The following is a 20032-nucleotide window of genomic DNA, read 5'->3' as shown; positions in this document are numbered from 1 at the left end:
AAAACCAGACACCTGGTCATCCTACCCTCTTTCTTGGAGAGGAGAGGCAATGCATCAGGGAGATCCCAAGCCATGGATTCCAGCCCAGAGTGGAAAATGAGGACCTGAGACAACCTAACTCCAATTCCCATGAGGTAACATTCCAGCATTTCCAAATCAAACCATTTTGGTTTTCAGCTAAAATATTTGAGTGCAGGGCACTTGGATTTTCAACCACAACTCAAAACACTGAAACCCACATTTTTTTCTGTTGAAAAATTGTTTTGATGGAAAATTTTCAACTGTTGCTACTTACAATATAAACACACAAGACAGACAAATGGTGGGAGGAATATTTTGCTGAAAATGATTTGCTCAGGATCATGCAGCGGAGCCATAGATTAGAATGCAAGTCTCCTGAGTCACAAACCCAACCTCCCACACCACTTCTCAGAACCCTTCAAGAACGTTCATCTCAGTACCGAGGGAACACGTATGTGCCTTAGCATTGCCGAAAGGAATGAAAGTGTGAGAATCCCTTACAGACTAGGACATAAAAGTTTAAACAAATGACTAAGTCACTGATCCTGGATGTATACCATTAAGGAGAGGTGTGTTTTTTCCCTTTAGTTTTTATGGATGGTGTAATCTCTCTTGCGCTTTTTATTGGTTTAATTTTCTTTGTGTAGCGTGGGTTTTATGGAACAGATTCGTTCCTGCTGCTTCTCCAGTGGAGATTCGCTAGGGAGGGCCCTTTATGTCTTTAGGAAATATATGAAGGTTTATCCAAAGGTATTAACGTTTTATTTATGTATGCTCTGGGCAATTGCTCTACCGCATTCTCTTCACTAGCTACGGCCTTTATTTGGCAAAGCAGTTACTCGAATGCTTTACATTAAGCCGGGGAGTAACCACCCTGGGATGACTGACATGCTCAAAGTTAAGCACATGCTTAAGTGGTTTGCTGGATCAGGGCCTGTGGGTCCAATCCTGCCATCCTTACAAAGACTCCTGCTCCCATTGCAATCAAGGGGAAAAATTAAACGACAGCAGGATCAGGTGTTCAACCACGAGTCCCACTGACTGGGTGTGCTGCCGCAAGGACTGACATTCCGAGGTGGATCTCAGCAGGTCGAACCTGGCCCCAGACGCTGAGGGGAGCATTCAGCACTGAGCAGTCCCATGAGTTTGTACCAGGCCTGATTTTAGCCTGGTGCATCTATGGAGGATGGACATTTTTGCAGAGTCATTTTGAAGGATTATTTCAAGTGTTTCACTGAATTGGTTTTGGATTCTTTTTTTTCAGTGCACCTCCTGATAAATCTCTTCACCTTTTAGCTGCAAGGTAAGAAATCTCAGGTGTACAAGAGCAATATCACATGGGAAACTATAAGACAAAGCACAGTTAAATCCTAGTTAAAGAGCAGGGTTAGGATAGTGGTAGGATAACGTCAGACTTGTAGACTCCCTGAACCGAAGATCGTATCATTCTTTCCACTCACTTCCTTCCTGGGCCCACAGAGACAATAAGCAGGCAGAATAGGCACAAAATGGTACCGATTCAGCAAATGACTTTAACATGTGCTTAAGTTTAAGCACAGTTTAAATTTTCACTGACATCAACTGGGACTACTCACGTGCTTAACTTTCAGAATGTGTTTAAGCACTTTGCTGAATCAAAGTCAAAATTCTGATCGATAACTTGAACCCCCTTAACATTCAAACATGTTCAGCTACAAAGTTTTGGAAGGGTCAAAGAGAGAAGAGAAGAGCCAGCAAACCCCCTCTTCCCCCTCTCCCCCCATCCCACCAATTCAGACCTAGATCCAGGCTCATGGTGCAACTCCCACTCCAGTGCTCAGTTTGCTTGGATCTTTGGTTTTGGGGTGATGCCCATGTCAGCTACAGACACAGAACTGAATCAGTGACTAACTGCTCAGAATGCTACTACTCACGGAAAGTGGTTGAAACAACAGAACAGTGCAAAAAGCTTATTTCCTGGAGCCTTTAAGTGTTTTTCAGCAAGAGAGATTTGCCATGTTTTATGGTAGAGTGCACATATCATCACTGTTTTCTGATTAATAACTAAATAGCTCCTATCAGACCCTCTGGCATTAAAATCATGTTTGTATAGTGTACGTGGAGCTCAGTTCTGCACATTTCAGGGTATTTACAAGTGTCGGCTTTGGCAACTACACAAAATTACCCTGTACTCTGCAGAATTTACACTCTAGAAAGTGTAAAATTACAGTGATGGGTTGGCTTTTTGTTGTTATTGTGTTACTTTTTGTCATTTGTAATGTAAAACATTGAGGACAAGCTACACATTAGAAACAAAATATTCACATTCACTGGATTATAAGTCACAAGGGTTTCAATGGATCACATCTGTGTCTTGAATTTTGATCGATTACACTCATAATAAATGTATTGAACAGAAGCTCAGCTGGTGTAAAATGGCATACCTGTACGGATCTGGCCCATTGTCCACAGACAGGTGAGCACAACATTTAGTTTAGACACTATGGTCAGGGGCCCATATAAATAGCTAAAATAGATTGTCTGAACAGATGTAAAGAAGATCAGAATCAGGCAGGTTCTCTGAAAGTGTTGCCAGCTACCAGGAAAATCTGTGTCCATCACATATTGCTTGGCTGTGCCTGCAGCTACTGTACCAGCTATCCAACTTCATGAACACAATCAGAAATGTGTTCCACCCTGCCTGGCACTAAAGTCCTTTGCTGACAAAACAGTACTTGGCTGGAGAGCCTAAGGAACGGCACAAAGTTTGGTACAAACATGAACTAATTAGTCCTCACAACTCTCCTTTGAGGCAGGAAATATTTCTCCCTTTTTACAGTGGAGAAACTGAGGCTGGGAAGAGTAAGACTAAAGCTTTTGCTCAGAACTTTTAAATCCAAACTGTTAAATTATTTGGATCTGTAGTTGTTGGTTTGGGCACATCAGTAAACACAGCCTTTTCATACTAAATGCAGTGGGGATTTTGCTAGAGCAATGAAAAAAGATTCAGGGCTCAGATGAATTATATATGCATACTTTACTGACTATATATAATTTTACTTTTTAGCACATAAGAATAAAGTGGTTTCTATTCTTGCTTGGTAAAAATCAATCAGAATTGTCCAGTATTTTCTTATTGATACATCTTTATTAGCAGTGATGAAGCACAAAGCAGGAAGACCACAATAATCAGATTTCAGGTTGACTTTGTTGGGTTGGTACGGGCAATTAGAAAAACTGTCTCTTTTCTTTTAGCAGTTAGTACCAAACTGAGAATATGTGGTATGAAACTCACAGAAAGAGACCAGATTCTGCTCTTACTTGCCTTGGAGTCAATTAAAAGCTACCTTCCAAGGAAGTCAGTGGATTTACAGTAGCAGAAAACCCAATATAAATGACAGCAGAATCGGAGCGCAAGTATAAGACTTCTTTCGCTGTCGCTTTCCTGACCTACTCTGAATAGTAGTTGCACTATGTATAGTTTAAATAAAGTTGCTTAAAAAAAAATCAATCCAATGTATTTTTTGTTCTTATGCCTGCCACAGGGCAGCCTGATGCTCTGATGTGATTGCTTTAAGGGTTAATGCTCTGAATACAGAACATAAATGAATTAACATGCAAGTGTGTTTCATATCCCTTTGCTTTTCAGTATCCTGGTCAGCCTCTGTGCTTCTACTACTCCATTCTAAACACCCACTGTCAGAGGGGATGGGGGAAATGAATTTAAACATTTCACAGAGAAGCTACTGTAGCTGATTTTCACTATAAAGCACGTGTTGGGATGCCCCATTAACCTTCCTGTGGCTTAACTTTGGCAGTGACATTTTATAATTACCTAGGACAGACTCTGCATATCAACATGTAATAGAGAGATTGGTCAATAATTTATTGCAACAAGCGTCCACGAGATCTAATACATGAATTATGAATGGATGCACTTTAAACAAAGTTCTCAACAGAAGTTGATTTTTCTCCCCTTTTTCTTCCTTGGCTCTTGATTCAGGCTAGAGGAATCTGCATACAAGGAACAGATGTTACCAAAAAACTAATTAGGCACTAAAATGATAACATTATGTTGCAGAAACTGTAGTGCAATTTTTGGAATCAACCAAACTTAGCACATTAAAATAAACTAATTCAGTTAGCATGATTTAGTAACAAATGATCTGGTTCATCTCCGAGGGATGCAAAAAATTGAAGATGGGAACTGATTATCTAGGGCCAAGTGACTAGTGATTTTCGATCTCAAGTGCCGGTTGGCCAACATGAGACATTGTAAAGACGCCCTGATTTCAAACATTGCCGAGCACATGGCCCCATGAAAATCCCCCTGAAGTCAGGCACCCAAAAATGGAGGCTCCCATTGTCACCGGTCACTTTAGAAAAACGTGGCCTATACACACACACACACACACACACACATATGAACTGAAGATATAGAATTATTTGTAGCACTATAAATTCTCTGAGCCAGAGAATGTTAACACTCTTTATATTATCATGATAGTGCCTAGAGACTCCACAAGGACTGAGACTCCCACTGCACTAGGTGCTATACAAAGAGACAATATGGGCTCTGAAAAGTTTACAATCTAAATAGGTAAAGGCTGGAGGGAAGACAGGGACAGAGAGGTTAAGTGACTTGCCCATGGCCACACAGTAGGTAAGTGGCAGAGCTGGGGACAGAACCCAGGTTTCCTAGTCCAGTATCCTATCCACTAGGCAACCATACCTCCCAACATATTGTATAGCATCGCTAATGTGGAGTCTATTATTTTGCAGCAATTCAGTGTTAGATAAGATCATGTAATCACACTATATTCACACAATTTCATTGGGCTCCCATTTACCCAAAGGGCAAAGTTTCCCATTGGTTTAGAGATGGATGAAATCCTGGCCCTATTGAAGTCAATGAGAGCTATGCCAGCTATTTTATGGTGCTGCAAGACTCAAATCTGTTCTTGGATGTTTCAGAAGGAACAACACACAAAGACTGAGGTTTTTAGAAACAATTATGCTTTACAATCTTTATTCTGTAAGCAAATGCCCTGGGATCTACTGGATTCAGATCTCTCAGCATTTCAGTTTTGTCCTACTAAAATATAGGTCTTTTAGCTAGATTTTTTTCCCCCTCCTTATTTGAGCCAGGCTTTCTAAACAGATCACATCCCCATGTCTCTCAGTAGAGTGTCTCTGAATTCAGCCAGCTTTATAAACTGCTGTGCACATAATTAGGTTCCTCAACCAAGTACTGTTTCATCAATATGCCAGCAAGCGACTTTAATGCCAGGCATGGTGGAATAAATTACCAATGGTGTTAACAAACTTGGCTATCTGGTACAGCAGCTGTACGAATACGTGACAGGCCTAGATTTTCCTGGTAGTTGGCAACGCTTCCAGAGAACCAGCCTGATTCTGGTCTCCATTATGCCTTTTCAATCCATCTATATTAGTTACTTATATGGTTCCAAGTCCTATACTATATGAGCATCTCAGAATCTTTAATGTATTTATCTTCACAAAGCCCATGGAAGGTAGAGAAATGCTATATTACAATTCTATGGCTGGGAAACAGAGACACAGATAGGCAAAGGACCACCTCTTCAAACAAGTTAGATGGACAGCAGGGATCGAAAGTGTGTGTGAAATTTAATTCACTATGACAGCATGTGCAGTTACCTGTGGTGTGAAAGATCGCTATAACTGCATGCAAATTAGCAGCGGCGGCTCCAGGCATCAGTGCTCCAAGCGCATGCCTGGGGCGGCAAGCCGCAGGGGGGCACCCTGCCAGTCCCTGCGAGGGTGGCAGTCAGGCAGCCTCCGGCTGCTTGCCTGTGGGAGGTCCGCCGGTCCTGCAGATTCGGCGGCAATTCGGCAGCGGGTACACCGAAGCCGCGGGACTGGCGGACCTCCCACAGGCAAGCCGCCGAATCTGCGGGACCGGGGACCTCCCGCAGGCAAGCCGCCGAAGGCAGCCTGCCTGCCGTGCTTGGGGCAGCAAAAAAGCTGGAGCCACCCCTGCAAATTAGGCATTTTATTCAAAAATCACCATGGAAACAGGCTTAAGTTTTCAAATGGAAAATTGAAAACTTACAAAAATCTAAGTCAAAAACTGAATTAAAAAGAAAAAAAAAGAAAATGTTCAAAAGAAATGAAAACTATCCCATGAGAACTTTATAAATGTCATTTTTGATGAAAAATGAAAAAAAATAATAGCCCTGCCCTGCAATAAACACTTTAGAAAATATAAAGAAAGTGTACTTTGCACATCTAAGCAGGTATGATAGGAGCAATAAATCATCATGCTATCTGGAAGCAATGAAATTATTAAGCGCTATGGGCAAAATTCAGCTGTGGTGTAAGTGGATGCAACCCCGTTACTACAAAAAGTAATTTCCCCTCCCTTGCTATTCACCCCTTCTTGTCAACTGTTGAGAAAAGGCCACTTCCACTTTAACTGAATTGGCCTCGCTAGCACTGACCTCCCACTTGGTAAGACAACTCCCATCTTTTCATGCGCTGTAATATATATACAGCTTCCTGTAGTTTTCACTTCATGCATCCGATGAAGTGAGTTTTAGCCCACAAAAGCTTATGCCCAAGTAAATGTGTTAGTCTCTAAGGTGCCACAAGGACTCCTTGTTGTTTTTGCTGGTACAGACTAACACGGCTACCACTCTGAAACCTGTCACTGATGGTGGTGATGCATGAGAGAGACATCTGCTTAGGACAAGGCAGAATTTGGCCGTGTCAGTGTGGGAATATGTTTTACTTAAGCTGAGTTGGATCACAGATAGCAACAAATTCTATAACATTATGAGGACACGACTGAAATACAGCATACCTTGAGATCCTCTTTTTCATTTTTAAGAGCAGCAATCCAATAAGGACTTGATTAAGAAATGCTAAGGTGCAAATTTAAACACTAAAAAATGGAATGCTAATGGCAAGTTGCAAGGGTACCTTGATCTCTGACCGCTTGTGCATTTGTACTGTGATACTTGATCCTAGGCAGGCATTGACTGCAGATCTAAAAATATTAAGCCAGCTGAACATCCGGCCCATGGCTTTTAAATAAATGCATGACCACATGCTATTTCTCAAACAAACACACTACTATGTTTGTTTTATTCATGTATAGTCTACAATACTTATTAGCATTTTCTCTGAAAATTTTGCTGCTTTTTAGGAGCAAAGGCAGGGTTTTTTTAATGGCAAAATAGGATTTCTGGATGCAGAGACCGCTTTTCATCATTGCCAGTCCTTCACGATAAGAACAGCAGCAGCAGCAACATTTTTTGTGAGCTTTTGCCAGGATTTTCCTTTTTGGATAGCCCTAGTCAGTTGTATTTTGCTTTGAAGAGGTAATATAAGGTGACAAATACAATCCACAATAACATCCCACCGCTCAGTAAATGATCTCCAAAACTTACAATACAAAACAAGTTAATTTTGTATAGCATCTTTCATAGAAACCCAATCCCAGAGCATTTTACGGAACTAAATAATACAGGAGAGTGGATAGCATACAGGAGTGGTTGTCAAATTGAGATCTGTGGACCACCAGTGATTTAGAAAGTCTTTTCTGGTGGCTCGCAGAATGAAATATAAAGAACCACTTCCTGGTCGCATGCAGAGAAAAATAGCCATAACCAGTTTTGTGACTGAGTCAGAGTGTTAGAGGGGGAAATGGGTCCGTGACAGGATTTTTTTTTGTTCAGGCCGTATGGCAAACATGCCCATGCAAGGTAGAAATAAATGGGCATAAGATCCTCATTACTCATGAATACACGCTACCTGGTTCACGGGTAGCAGAGTGGAGGAGAGTAGAAGGAAGAGCAGCCACTGTCGGTTGCTACTACTTCTGCTCAGGCAGGTTCGGAGTGGACTCCACTTCCCCAGATGCCAGCTTGTCCCACTGGGCCAGGAAAAGAATTGCCCTGGCTTATTTTCATCATGGAGCAAGGGGAAAGAAGGGACCCAGTGGTGACCAAATTGTGACTCTCACCTATGTACTGCCCCTTACTCACAATTAGGGCAGATTGTAAAGTTATCTATAAACTACATCTTCTGACGTGGAATAGAAATGTTGTAATGCATGAAGAGCAGCAGCGGCAAAGACACTTTATGGTAAATATATTCAACGCTCAGCTGAGGTGAAGCAGAACTAAACAATAATGGGGCAAGGGAGAGGCCATTCCAGGTACAGCAGGCTGCAGAGGAGAAGGTTCTTCCAGAAATATGAGAGAGAAGAGGCCAGTGCTCAATGGCGAGAGGAAGGACAGAGGAAGTCCAAGAGGCAGGCTCACGAGCAGTTGGCGAACAGAACCACGAAATGAATGGGCATGTTGGAAGATGGCAGTGATGTAGATGCATGGGAGAAGATAGACGCTGTGTTTTGTTGGAGTCCGAGGAACTGGATCTCTGTGAGGAAGAGTGAGTTGCAATCACAGTGAGCGCAAGAGGGGATGAAATCAGTGCAATATGAGCAGGCATGTTGCACTGGTGGCAGTCGGCAGCCATATTGGAGGAAGAGGTTCATATTATTGGTTGTACCCTCTTCACTACTGAAACATAAGATCAGATGTTCAGCTGGTGCCAATGATGTCAGCATTGAAGTCAGTGGTGCTACACCCATTTATACCAGCCGTGGATCTAGGCAAACTTTGCTAGTCAATGGTCAGCAAGTAATGAGATGACTATTTCCCTAGGAGGGTGGTGAAGCACTGGAATGGGTTACCTAGGGAGGTGGTGGAATCTTCTTTCTTAGAGGTTTTTAAGGCCCGGCTTGACAAAGCCCTGGCTGGGATGATTTAGTTGGGGATTGGCACCAAGACCATTTAGAGAGAGTTAAAGGAGTCTGCTCTACAGCCTTAGCTAAGAGGGAGTTGGCTTTTAGCTCATGCTGTAGAGGCTCATGCACTAAACTCCAGAGGTCCCTGGTCCGATCCTGCCCGCTGACAACCTGGGTCTGTCGGTGTTACACATGCAAGTTATAGACAATGCATTCTCAGCTGAGGGGATCTGATAGACACAAACTGCAGAGGAAATTAAATGGATATGAAAGCTGATTATCAAATGGCAATGTTTTTCAGTGCTTCCTGAAGGTAAAGCTGTTCTGTTATAACCAAAACAGATACAGCATCCACCCAAGCTAGCCCAAAAGAAACAAACAAAAAAACCCCACATAAACTTATCCTAAAGTGGAACTTACTATAACTGGAAAGAAAAAATACTCAGACTACATCAAGACTTCACAATTGCTAATCTAATTTACATGGAGAGGGTTCAAAGACATGGTGATGATCAGCTGTACAAAACCACAATATAGGTTGATCAGAGGCAAAAACTGAAATCTGGCAAAGGGCAAAAGTTCTAATAAGTTGGTGAATTGATTGTGTTAATGAGAAAAAATGTTCTTGACACTTAAATATCATTCTCAATGCAGCAATGTGAACTGGCTCCTGTGTATGTGCACCACTGCCCTCTATTGGACGGAATCAGAGCTGCGCGCCTGCACAGCAGAGGCAGAGCTGTGTAACTACTGAAAAAATAAAGTTTCCACATAGTTTGCTCAATTTTTAAAAATGAATGTGTTCAACCACCTTTACGCTCCTCTGCTGTTCACTCTCGTGTAACTGACTCTTCATGACATACACAAGGGCAGCATTTCAAAGTTGTGTGTATGACGTGTTCTGGGAAGCCCAACTTTACATTAGCATGTGCACAAGAAGTGTTTTTGCACTCCATCCAAACAGAAAACAGAAACAATGCCATGTGACAGTCGCCCAATCAGTGTAACCAATACAAATTGAACTGCAAATAAAGTGTAAGAGGGCTTTTTGGATACATCCAGATTAAAAAAACCCAGAACAAAAAACAGCTGAGTGCTTTCAAACAGTAGATAAAAGTTGACGAAATTTTGATCTGCTTTTAGATATATTCATTCCTGGTAGATCCTTTAGACCTGCTTCTCTGCAGAGCTCTGCACTGGGATGCCACCTGTTTAATATTTCTAAGACATCTGAGCACTGAAAGATGTGGATTACAAAGGAGGGCAAGAAGCACAGAACCTGCCTGAAAAGCATCTCAGCCTCTGCCCAGTCAATATGCACTGTATACACGTTTGGGTAGATTTTTAAACCTCATTTTCCTTTAGTTTTTACTATTAAGTGGCAACAGCAAGCAGCAGCAGCCACAACACCTCCACCTCCAGCTGTGATAATTAATACCCTGTCAAGAAGGGATCTGGAGGTTCTAGGAAACTTAATGTCTGGCTAGAGGTAGTGAAAAGTGCTGAGGAAGATCAGATGCCAGAAGAAAATGCATAGAGAAGTTTTGTAAGTTATAGAGTCAAACCACGTTCCAGGAGTCTATTTGTAAAGCACAATGAGCTCTTCACAGGAAGAGTGCTGTGGACATGCAAGGCATTCTTTTTTCTTTATATGTAAAGGCTACTCAGGTGCATGTATTCCTGATGATAAATTAGTGGCCTGATTCAAAGCCCATTGAAAGCCAATGGAAAGACTCCAGTGCGTTTGGGATCAGGCTGTTAGGGGAAAACTGACTTCATTCACCAAAAAACTGCTTAATCAGGCTGTAAGTGGGTGGGCTGGAAAGAATAAATCCACTGTCCCCAGCCTGGATTCAGGGCACAAGTCTTCACTGCAGCTCCCATCACCATTACTTCAGTCTATGAGCTTGAATAATGGCTATAGATCCTCTGTATGTCTCATCAGAGCCACTGGAATATGAACAGGGAGCCTTCACCTCTCCATCACTACACTGCCTGTTGTGTAAGCCACATCCACTCACTGTGGTGCTCTGTGGTGCACTGTGGTGCTCTGTCCCCCTCTAGTGGTGCTCTGTCCCGCCTCTGGTGGATGGGCCACAGAGAGGGGCTACCGGCTACAACCTTAGTAATACAGATGGGTCGTTTAGCTCTGGCAATAAAAGCTCATGCTTTAAGATCAGAGATTCAATCCCTGCTAGCAACAGCCCACCAACGGGCATGATGTTATAAGGCACGGGTATATAGCAACTTGGGGGGCTTGGGCCCCACACCCCAGCTCAAGCTATCAATGTGTGTGTGACTGGTCCAACAGAAGATATGACCTCACCCACCTTAGTGTTCATTTTTAAATTTCCGGGGGGAGGGGGGGGGAAAAACACATTTTCCTGTGAAAAGTTTTGTGCAAAAAAAATTTCAACCAGCTCCATTATTTTGGGATTATGTTACCCATAACTCCAATCCAGCCAACTGTGAGGTGGAAGGCAGTAGCCTTTAAATTTTACAGAGCAATGCTACACAGTGCTTCAGGACAGTATGTGATGAATCTGAAACTACAGGGCAGCTTTGCTAAAGCAGAGCGTGATGGTCAGCCTTTCATGGCTCCATTCAAAAAGCCTGTTGATGATTGACCACCATATACTTCTCGGCAGGTCTAACAACATTCAACCCAGCTTTTACTCCATCACAAACTAATTGCATATGAAGAATGCAGGAAATCCACTGTACTAATTTAAGAGGGAAAAAAATCCAATTTAACTCTGCAAGATTTTCCTATGAAGATATTACAAATGTTAATTAATATCTTGAATCTTGATTAGGTGCCATTAGTCATTGCTCTCTTCCATTCATGGAGATCAAGTCTTCATTGCAATATTGATAGTTTGACACAAAGTGAAATAGGTCTGATTTTCTAAAAGTGGTTATGCATCCGACGAAGTGGGTATTCACCCACGGAAACTCATGCTCCAAAACGTCTGTTAGTCTATAAGGTGCCATAGGATTCTTTGCTGCTTTTACAGATGCAGACTAACATGGCTACCCCTCTAACAGTGGTGTAAATTACAAGTAACTCCATCTGAAGCCAATGGAGTGTCTGTAGTAAAATCACTGTGGGTGATAGGAAAAATATCAGGCCTATTATCTCTTGCAGTTTGGTAAGATGCACATTGAAATCCTGAGTGCAAATACAAATATATCCAATGGGTTACAAGTTAAATAAAGCCAAATACAAATGTTTTGTACTAATTGTAGTACTTACTAAAGCACTACATCCAATAGTAAGTGTTTGCAGCATCAGGCCTATAAACAACTAGATTTTCATAATCTTAACCCTCAAGATTTAAATATACTATAAAAATTCTCTCAAACCCATTCACTTAATGGCAGACAAACAGAAGCTAAAGTTCAGGGGTGCTTAATTTAGAGCCACATCTTACTCCCAACCAGAAGTAATTGTATTTTAAGTCAGTGATGCTACTCATATGAGGAAGGGATGCAGAACTGGACTCTCGAACCCTGAGCTTGCAACTTGTTCCATGCAGGCAGAACCCTGTGCTTGGGCAAAGTCCCACCGACTTCAGTGGGGTTCTCTGCAGGTGTAGGGTCCATGCGTGCAGGACAAGTTGCAACAAAGGTATTGTTACAGTCCTCATGGACATGTTTGGTTTGCTGTATGGTACCATGCAGCCTTATGTTGCTGTAGAAATAATAGTAATAAGAGAAAGCTCAATTTCCTTCAGTCATGCCTTTCAGTGCAGTTGACAAACACAGCTAGATTGACATGCAAGTGGGAAAAGCTGAGCTTTGAAGCCTCAGGAGCTCAGTGCCCTGTTGCCTTTTGCTCACACAACAGGGCTGAAACGAACTGCCAATCACAACACAGGCAGAAAATCCTCTGCAGAGTTAAGCCAGCTGGAGAGAGTTATTTTGACCTGATCTCAAAGGAAATAGAAGCATTGTATGTATTCCCCATGGAAAGGCAAAGTAAGTTGGCTCTTGGCTTTGTTCCAGACATCTTCAGATACTTAAAGATACAGTTCAGAACAAAAGGCTTTAAAAGCGCTCAGGAGAGGACTAAATAATTGGAGAGTGTAACATTACCAGTAAGTTCCAGCAGAAGAATGAGAAGTTATTTGAATAGAAACCTGTTCACAGTGTTTGGTTACTAGTGTTACTTTAAACTAGCTTTTAGCTGAAAGGTCATTGTTAGGGCTGGCCAGGAAACAAGAATTCTGTTTCACCAAAAAGGATCAGGTTTCGACATGTGTTTTTCATGCCGATGCAGACCGAAAACGAGATTTCCAGTCTCTTCCGCTGGCCCAATGAATGAATAATTCATACAGTGACCAGAATTTCCAGTCTGGACCTGAGGAACCTTCCCAACAAAAATATTGTCAAAAAAGAGAAATGTATCCAAAAAGTTTCAGTTTCAATAAGTTGGCATTTCCCTGATGGAAACACTCCCAACCAGCTGTCGCCATTGTGGAACCTGGCTTGCAACTCAGCAGACAAGATAACGCACGGGATTTAATTGTTCTCGTATCCTCAACAAATAGCTTTCTCACCAGGAGCATTGTTTAACCTAGGCCTCTTCAGGAACACTGGGTAAGAATGACTGGGTATAAACAGCATGGTTGGCAGAAGAAACACATTGGTGCCAACATGCTGTGTGTTTACTACATCTCAGTCGGGGGCTCTAATCCCTACTGATAGAAAGAGACTTGGCAATGCTGTGATCAACCCACATGTTCAAAAAAATTGTGAGTCCCTCCTCTCCCCCCCCCACAAAAAATTATGAGATTGGCTTAAAGATCATGAGATTTTAAAATTGTTTTTTTTTAATTTACTTTCTGGCTTTTGCACCTTTAGGAAATTGTGTTTTCCAACATTTTGCTGCAATCATAAAGACTAGAAACTTTATTTTTTGAAGGAAAGCTAAGATTCTGATGTGTTCATATGACACCAAGGCAAAACACCCCGGAATTACAATGGGACCTGAATTTCAAGCAAGGGATTTAAAAAAAACAACAAATATGATAAAAATCACAGGAGTGAAGGATACTCATCACATGCAGTGTGTGTGATGCAAGGACCATCCATGGAATAGGTAAGAATATTCTTACCTCGATGTGGCTTGTTCTCCCCAGGTCGATCCAGAGATCTAACCAAACAGTGCTGAAGGTGGCTGCCTCTAAGCACCAGCGATGCCAGCTGTGGCTAATTAAAAGGCACAGATGCAGTACTGAACTGGAACCAAAACAGTACTGGAGATTATAATGCACAGACATCCTGAAGCTATACCCGGATTTTCTCTGCACAGGGGCATGCTCCGGGGAAGAAGGATACAGTCTGACTAAGTGTTTCAGGAGATAGATTTTGTTAGTATTCAAGAGCTGAGGAAGCCTTAACTCACCCTCCTTTCTGCTTTTCCTTTGCTAATCAGTGTTTTATTCTGGGCACCTTAAATCAATTTAGAGTGTCATCTTTTCACCAAAACCTCGCCAATTAATAATGCCTTCGCTCCATTCTGGAAGGATCACACAGAGGGATACAAGAATAGTTCAGGCTTCATGCCCATTAGCTCCTTTGCCTCTTTACTCATACTCTTATCAATGGTGCCTGTAAATTTATTCTCACTTCATTTCACACATTTAGTGGCTTGACCCATTTAACTTTTGGCTGGTTTCTTCAGTGTGCGCTCAGGGTTTCACGTCTGAGCTTCGCTCTCTCTGATTGTTCCTGGCAGGCTGCAGCTTCCCATTTATATAATTAGCTCACCTGTGAGGACTAATGATCCTCTCCCTCTGCAAAAAGAGCGGGCCAGTTAACTTTGCACGCTTAAAAGCCGCTTCGAGTGGTTTTATCGCGCCGTTACTTGTTGCACTTTCCTTGATGAAATGAAAGTGGTTCTCATGTCACTAGGAGACATCAGTTCCAGGGAAGACGAAGAGTCCTGAGTTCTATGAACAAGTTCAGAAAATATAAACCTAGTTCTTTATATTCTGACCTTGACACAGACAGCATCATCTGAGGGATTTAAAAAAAAAAATCCAACAAAAACCCTGGGTTATTGTACTGGAAAAAGTCACCTTTAATAGAGCGCATTGTGCAGGCTTCATTGGATTGGGCCCTCACCAGGCTGCTGTACTGGACCCATGCCTCGGACTCCACAAGAGTTCAGGCATCATCTCTCCAGCTCTGGGCCTCCAGTCACACATGCCAGGTGCAGACAGTGTATGACACCTCTTTGGACACAGAGGACCCCATAATCCAATTGCTAAGCCCCAGCTACTAATGCCAGCTCTCCCAAGCCTCCCTATAGCTGTTGCACAGGTCACCAAAGATGTGGATCCTCTAGTTAAACTTTCCCTCTTTGGGGACTATGTCACACCACAAGTGACATACACATTTACAAACCCAGTTTACTCTTGGACAACACAGGAGAGATACAGATCTATAGGGAAAAAAAAACCCTGCATGCAAATCCCTGCCTCAATTTCCTTACCCCTCCAAGAGCCCGTTGGGAGCTGGACAGTGTCTTTTCAGGGGATCCAGGATTTGTTCCACCCAGCCTTGTCAGCTACAGGCCCTGGCTGGCTCCTCTCTCTCTGCTGGAGCAAGTCCCTTTTATAAAGTTGCTGTCCCCTTTGTCAGGCGACCACCTCACTGACTTCAGGTCCCTCATCAGGTTATCGGTTGCTTGGTTACCAGACCTCCTGGGAGAACAGGCTCCCCTAGGCATTAGCCAGCTCATTGTCCTGGTTGGGCCAGGTTATTCAATTAATGATGGTCCTTAACGACTGTTCCATTCAGAGGAAGAAGACACCCAGGTGCCAGTCCCTCTTCCCTTAACACAGCAGATATACCGTGAAAGACAACCATAAACATACAGTGTTCATAAAATCAAACTGGCATTCCATAAATTCACACAGGCAGATTGCAAAACAGTCACATATGCTCTAGGGAGCACTGTTGTAGCCACATCAGTCTCAGGCTATTAGAGAGACAAGCTGGGTGAGGGAATCTCTGTTATCAGACCTATACAAGATTGTAGTGGGTGACACTCACCTCTCGCAAGTGTCCCCTTGGTACAATGTGTGTGTATCTACACTCAGTTTCTGGTGGGTCTTCGGTGACTCAGCCCTCCAATTGAGTCACACGCTGTCTGTAGGTGAAATAAAAATCAAACCCCTTCCAAGATACAATTCCAAAGGGGGCCTATCTCGGTGCCCTCTGTCATGTCTCTTTATCTGCAGTCCTATCCCAGGGCTCAATCCTCAATCAGTCCAACAGGGCCTGTCACAGTACCCTAGTTCAAACTTCTCAGCCCTTTTTGGGCTCCCTCAAGTTGTCCTGCTCTGGCACGGAGCAGTGCCCCAGAGCTCTCCAGGTGCCCTTTCTGGGCCTTTTTTTTCCAGCTGGGCCCCTAAACAGTTCAGTTCCCCTTGTGGGGTGCATCAAAGTCCAGGCCACTGCCCCACAGACTAATGTGGGGGACCCAGGCCCGTCCACTACTCTGGACCCCAGCCTAGGGAACCTATAGATAGCAGACACCCACCACATCCCTTTCTCTAAGCTGCATTGCTGCTATGATTCCCAGAGCCACTTCCCCTTGGCCCCAGCACATTCATCAACCTTACCTCAGGGCTTTGTCCTGGCTGAGTCCCAGCAGCCAGCCAGGAGCTCCTTCTTGCTCCTCCCCACCCCCCAGTCCCAGCCAGCCAGCCACAGCTCTGTCCAAGGTCCTTCAGTCAGACAGCAGTATCACCTTCACTCCTCGGGCTCCAGCAGCAACTATTTTCATTCTGGCCCTGCATCTCTTTTATACTAGCCTGCTGGGCCCTGATTGGCTGCTCACTGAAGCCCCTTTTCTGATTGGCTACGTCCCACACAGCCACTGTAGGCAGCTTGGAGGACCCTCTCCACTGCCTTTTTCTGGGCTGGGGTGTGGCAGAGCCATCAGGACTCCAGCAGAGGCCACAAGGCTCAGTCCACCCAGTCACAAAAATATTACCTCACCGACCTTGTCTCTCACATATGATCTAGCTCAACCAGAAGTTATGGCTTGATAAGAGGCATCACTCAGCAGTATTCTATAGCTTTAAATATGTATGACGTCAGCCTAGATGATCATGGTCCCTTCTGGTCTTAAAATCCATAGATTTTGTAATTAAAACTGGGTGAATCGGGGGAGGGGAAATTATTCATCATTTTAAGTTGCGTTTTGATTCAGTCATAAAGCTGATCATAATTTTTCAAATTTAAAAGGTGGATGAAGTTTCAGACGTTTGAAATGAATTGGGAAAATAGTGATTAGCAAAAATTGAAACAACATGTTCACAACATTCGTCTTCTGTTTGGCAGGCAACCATAGAGCTGACAAGAAAAATTTCAGGGGAGTTTAAAACTGAAAATAAATCAAGGACATTTGAAAAAAAAATCATTTTTTTTTGTTTACCTACCAGCTCAGTGTCCCCATTTCCCCATTCCATTTAGGTTTTATTTTCCCCATAAACATTCACATAAGTGTCTTGTTCACACAAACATTTGAGGAGGAACCTGTACTAGTGTTTGTGGAAATATGCCTGTATCTGGGATAAGCGTCCTTGCTTATCTAGATGTATATTTGTGTCAGATGCTTCTCTTTCTTTCATTCCCTGTCTCTTCAGCACCCTTCATCTTCTGTTACTATTATCATGTGTGGGTTTGTGCAGGGACCATGTGGTTTAATTGATGCAATATCCTGGGTCTCAAACCCAGGCCTGTGAAGACACAGACAGCTGTCATTTCCTGGCCCCCACCCAACATACTGTGTGGTGTCTAGAGGACAAAAACTCAACAATTGGCAACAAGGATGGGATTCTACCGGGAATAGAGCGGGAAAAGACTGACTGCCAAAGTCACTGGAACCCAAAGGAGAAGCAGAGTTAGGCCTAGTAGGTTTATATGCAAATTAGTAAAAAAAAAACCAGGCATTTAACACTCAACTATGTAGTGTGGTTCCCTCACATTCTTAATGCTGCAACAAGAGTAAGGAACCAACACAGTGTTTAGAAATATTTAAAGAATTCTTTTGATGACATACGAAGAGGTATGAGATCACTTGGGTTTCCATTAGCTGTGCTGGCTCTGTCGAACTGGCAGGAAAAAATACGTTATTTTTCTTATTATAGTAAGCAGACGAAACTGAATACAACCAGAAATTGATGTGGTGAGAAAGGAGCTGCCATCTGTACAATCTTTCCTCTAACTTGACTACATTGAGTGTATTAGCACGTGTGTTCATTCCCTGAAAATAAAATGAATCAAGTTTGGTTAGCTTCCCTTCCTGGAATTATTTTCTTCATTCATGAGAAATGTTCACCAACAAAAAGCTTGACATACTATTCCAATTTACAATCGAATGGTAGAATGCTACAAGCCCAAGCCCAAATTTTGCACAAGAGCACACAGAATTTTGAAATCTTTTCTTGAAAATAATTCTTATGATTTTGAAAGTGTAGTGGCCAAAAACAAACAAACAAACAAACAAACAGCCCCCGCCCCCCCCCCCCAAAAAAACCCCTGTGTACTATTGGGTTGTCCGGGAGAGGGGGCGGGCGGAAGCCCGCCCCATGCTAACGGATCCCCCCCCCAGCCTAAGGGGAGGATCCACAGGGCCACGGAAACCCACTAAGTGCGGGGGACAACTAATAAAAGAACAGGGACAGGAGTGAGGTCAAAGGGTCATAAGGAGGGAGCCTGATGGGGACACCGAGCAGAGAACCCCGGACAGCGCCCACTGCTCCTCGAAGGCGTCAAGGGAGCCAGCGGACGCCGCCCAGAGGAACTCTGCCCGGAGACGTGAGCGGACGAGGGACCGGAAACAAGCCCCACAGTCGCAGGAGTCTCCGTCGGCCAACCTCCTCTCCCTGGTCGCGTGGATGGCCTTTTTAGCCAGGGCGAGAAGGAGGTTGACCAGGAGGTCCCGCGACTTTGTGGGGCCACGGATAGGGAGTGCATGGATAAGGAGGTGAGGGGAAAAGTGCAGCCAGAAACGTAACAGAATGTCGGTGAGGAGCCGGTATAGGGGCTGCAACCTGGCGCACTCTAGGTAAGCATGCGCCAGGGTCTCCCTCACGCCGCAGAAGGGGCAGGTGTCCGGGACAGGGGTGAACCGCGCCAAGTACACGCCCGTGCTCACGGCCCCGTGAAGGAGCCGCCAGCTGATATCCCCGGCGGGCCTCGGGACCAGGGTGGAGTACAGGCTGGCCCACCGGGGCTCCTCACCCTCCACAGGTGGCAAGAGGTCCCGCCACTTGGTGTCGGGGCGGGACACGAGGGCGAGGAAGTGGACGGTATGGAGCACGAGCGCGTAGAGTTGTTTCCTTGGCGCGGTTTGGAAATGGACCAGCTGCAGATCGTGCAGCCGGCTGGCGGAGAAGGGGCGGGGGGGCCGGTCGGGTCCACGGGGCAGGGGCCCGATGAAGAGGTCCGGAGGGCTCGGGGTGGAGGGTGGACGGGGCGTGCCCTCGCGCAGGACCCGGTCGAGGTAAGCCCGAGCAGCGGGCGGCAAAGCGGCCTTCACCTCCTGTAGTACGAGCCGGGGAGTACAAGGTCTGGAGAGCCCCATCCGCCGAGCGAGCGTCAGGGGATCCAGCCAGTCTCCCCGGTCGTAGTCCAGGAGGTCTCCGACCCTGGTGGCTTCTGCCAGGACCAACCTCTGGCGCACCGCGGGGGACTCCGCCACCTGCACACGGAACTGAGGGTTGTGTAGCAGGGGCTCCGCGAGGAGGTCTGCCCCCTCGGTGGCCGCCACGGACCTGGTCGCAGAGAACAGCTTCCAGGTCCGGAGGAGGTCCTGGTAGAAGACCGGCAGCCCGGAGAGGTCTCGCGGAAGGCCCCTCGGGTCGAGATAAAGGAGCTGCCGGTCGTATCGGAGCCCTCGGAAGCGGCGCAGGAAGGCGTGCGCCAGGGCTCTCCATGCCGGACTACCCGCACCATAAAGGAGCCTCTGCAGTGCCTGGAGGCGGAAGACGTGGACCTGAGTGCGGAGGCACTTCAGGCCCTGCCCTCCCTCCTCCAGGGGCAGGTGGAGTACCCCTGCAGGGACCCAGTGCAGTCCTGGCCAAAAGAACTCCAGCACCACCCGCCGGAGGTCGGTCAGGAACACCGGGGCCGGGACCAGGGTGTTGAGCCGGTACCAGAGCATGGACAGGACCAGTTGATTGAGCACCAGTGCCCTCCCTCGGAGGGAAAGGC

General features: G+C 44.8%; 1 long non-coding RNA gene across 3 annotated transcripts in view; it reads right to left on the bottom strand.

Moving 5' to 3' along the window:
• Nucleotides 1–3563: 3563 nt before the first annotated feature.
• Nucleotides 3564–20032, bottom strand: part of LOC123378823 — a 42955-nt gene continuing 26486 nt past the window's right edge. The window contains exons 2-5 of one of the 3 annotated variants that reach the window (XR_006582749.1): nucleotides 17989–18080; nucleotides 15860–15956; nucleotides 13915–14818; nucleotides 3564–4014 (exon numbers count right to left, since the gene is read on the bottom strand). This is a non-coding gene — a long non-coding RNA (uncharacterized LOC123378823). Of the gene's footprint in view, nucleotides 4015–13914; nucleotides 14819–15859; nucleotides 15957–16431; nucleotides 16575–17988; nucleotides 18081–20032 lie in introns of those variants that run through there. The other 2 variants (XR_006582750.1, XR_006582748.1) reach the window with 2 other exon arrangements.

Source organism: Mauremys mutica, chromosome 10, assembly GCF_020497125.1.
Source record: "Mauremys mutica isolate MM-2020 ecotype Southern chromosome 10, ASM2049712v1, whole genome shotgun sequence".
NCBI classification, from domain to species: domain Eukaryota; kingdom Metazoa; phylum Chordata; order Testudines; family Geoemydidae; genus Mauremys; species Mauremys mutica.
Note: the sequence above shows the minus strand (reverse complement) of the source record. Positions and strands in the feature narration are given on the sequence as shown.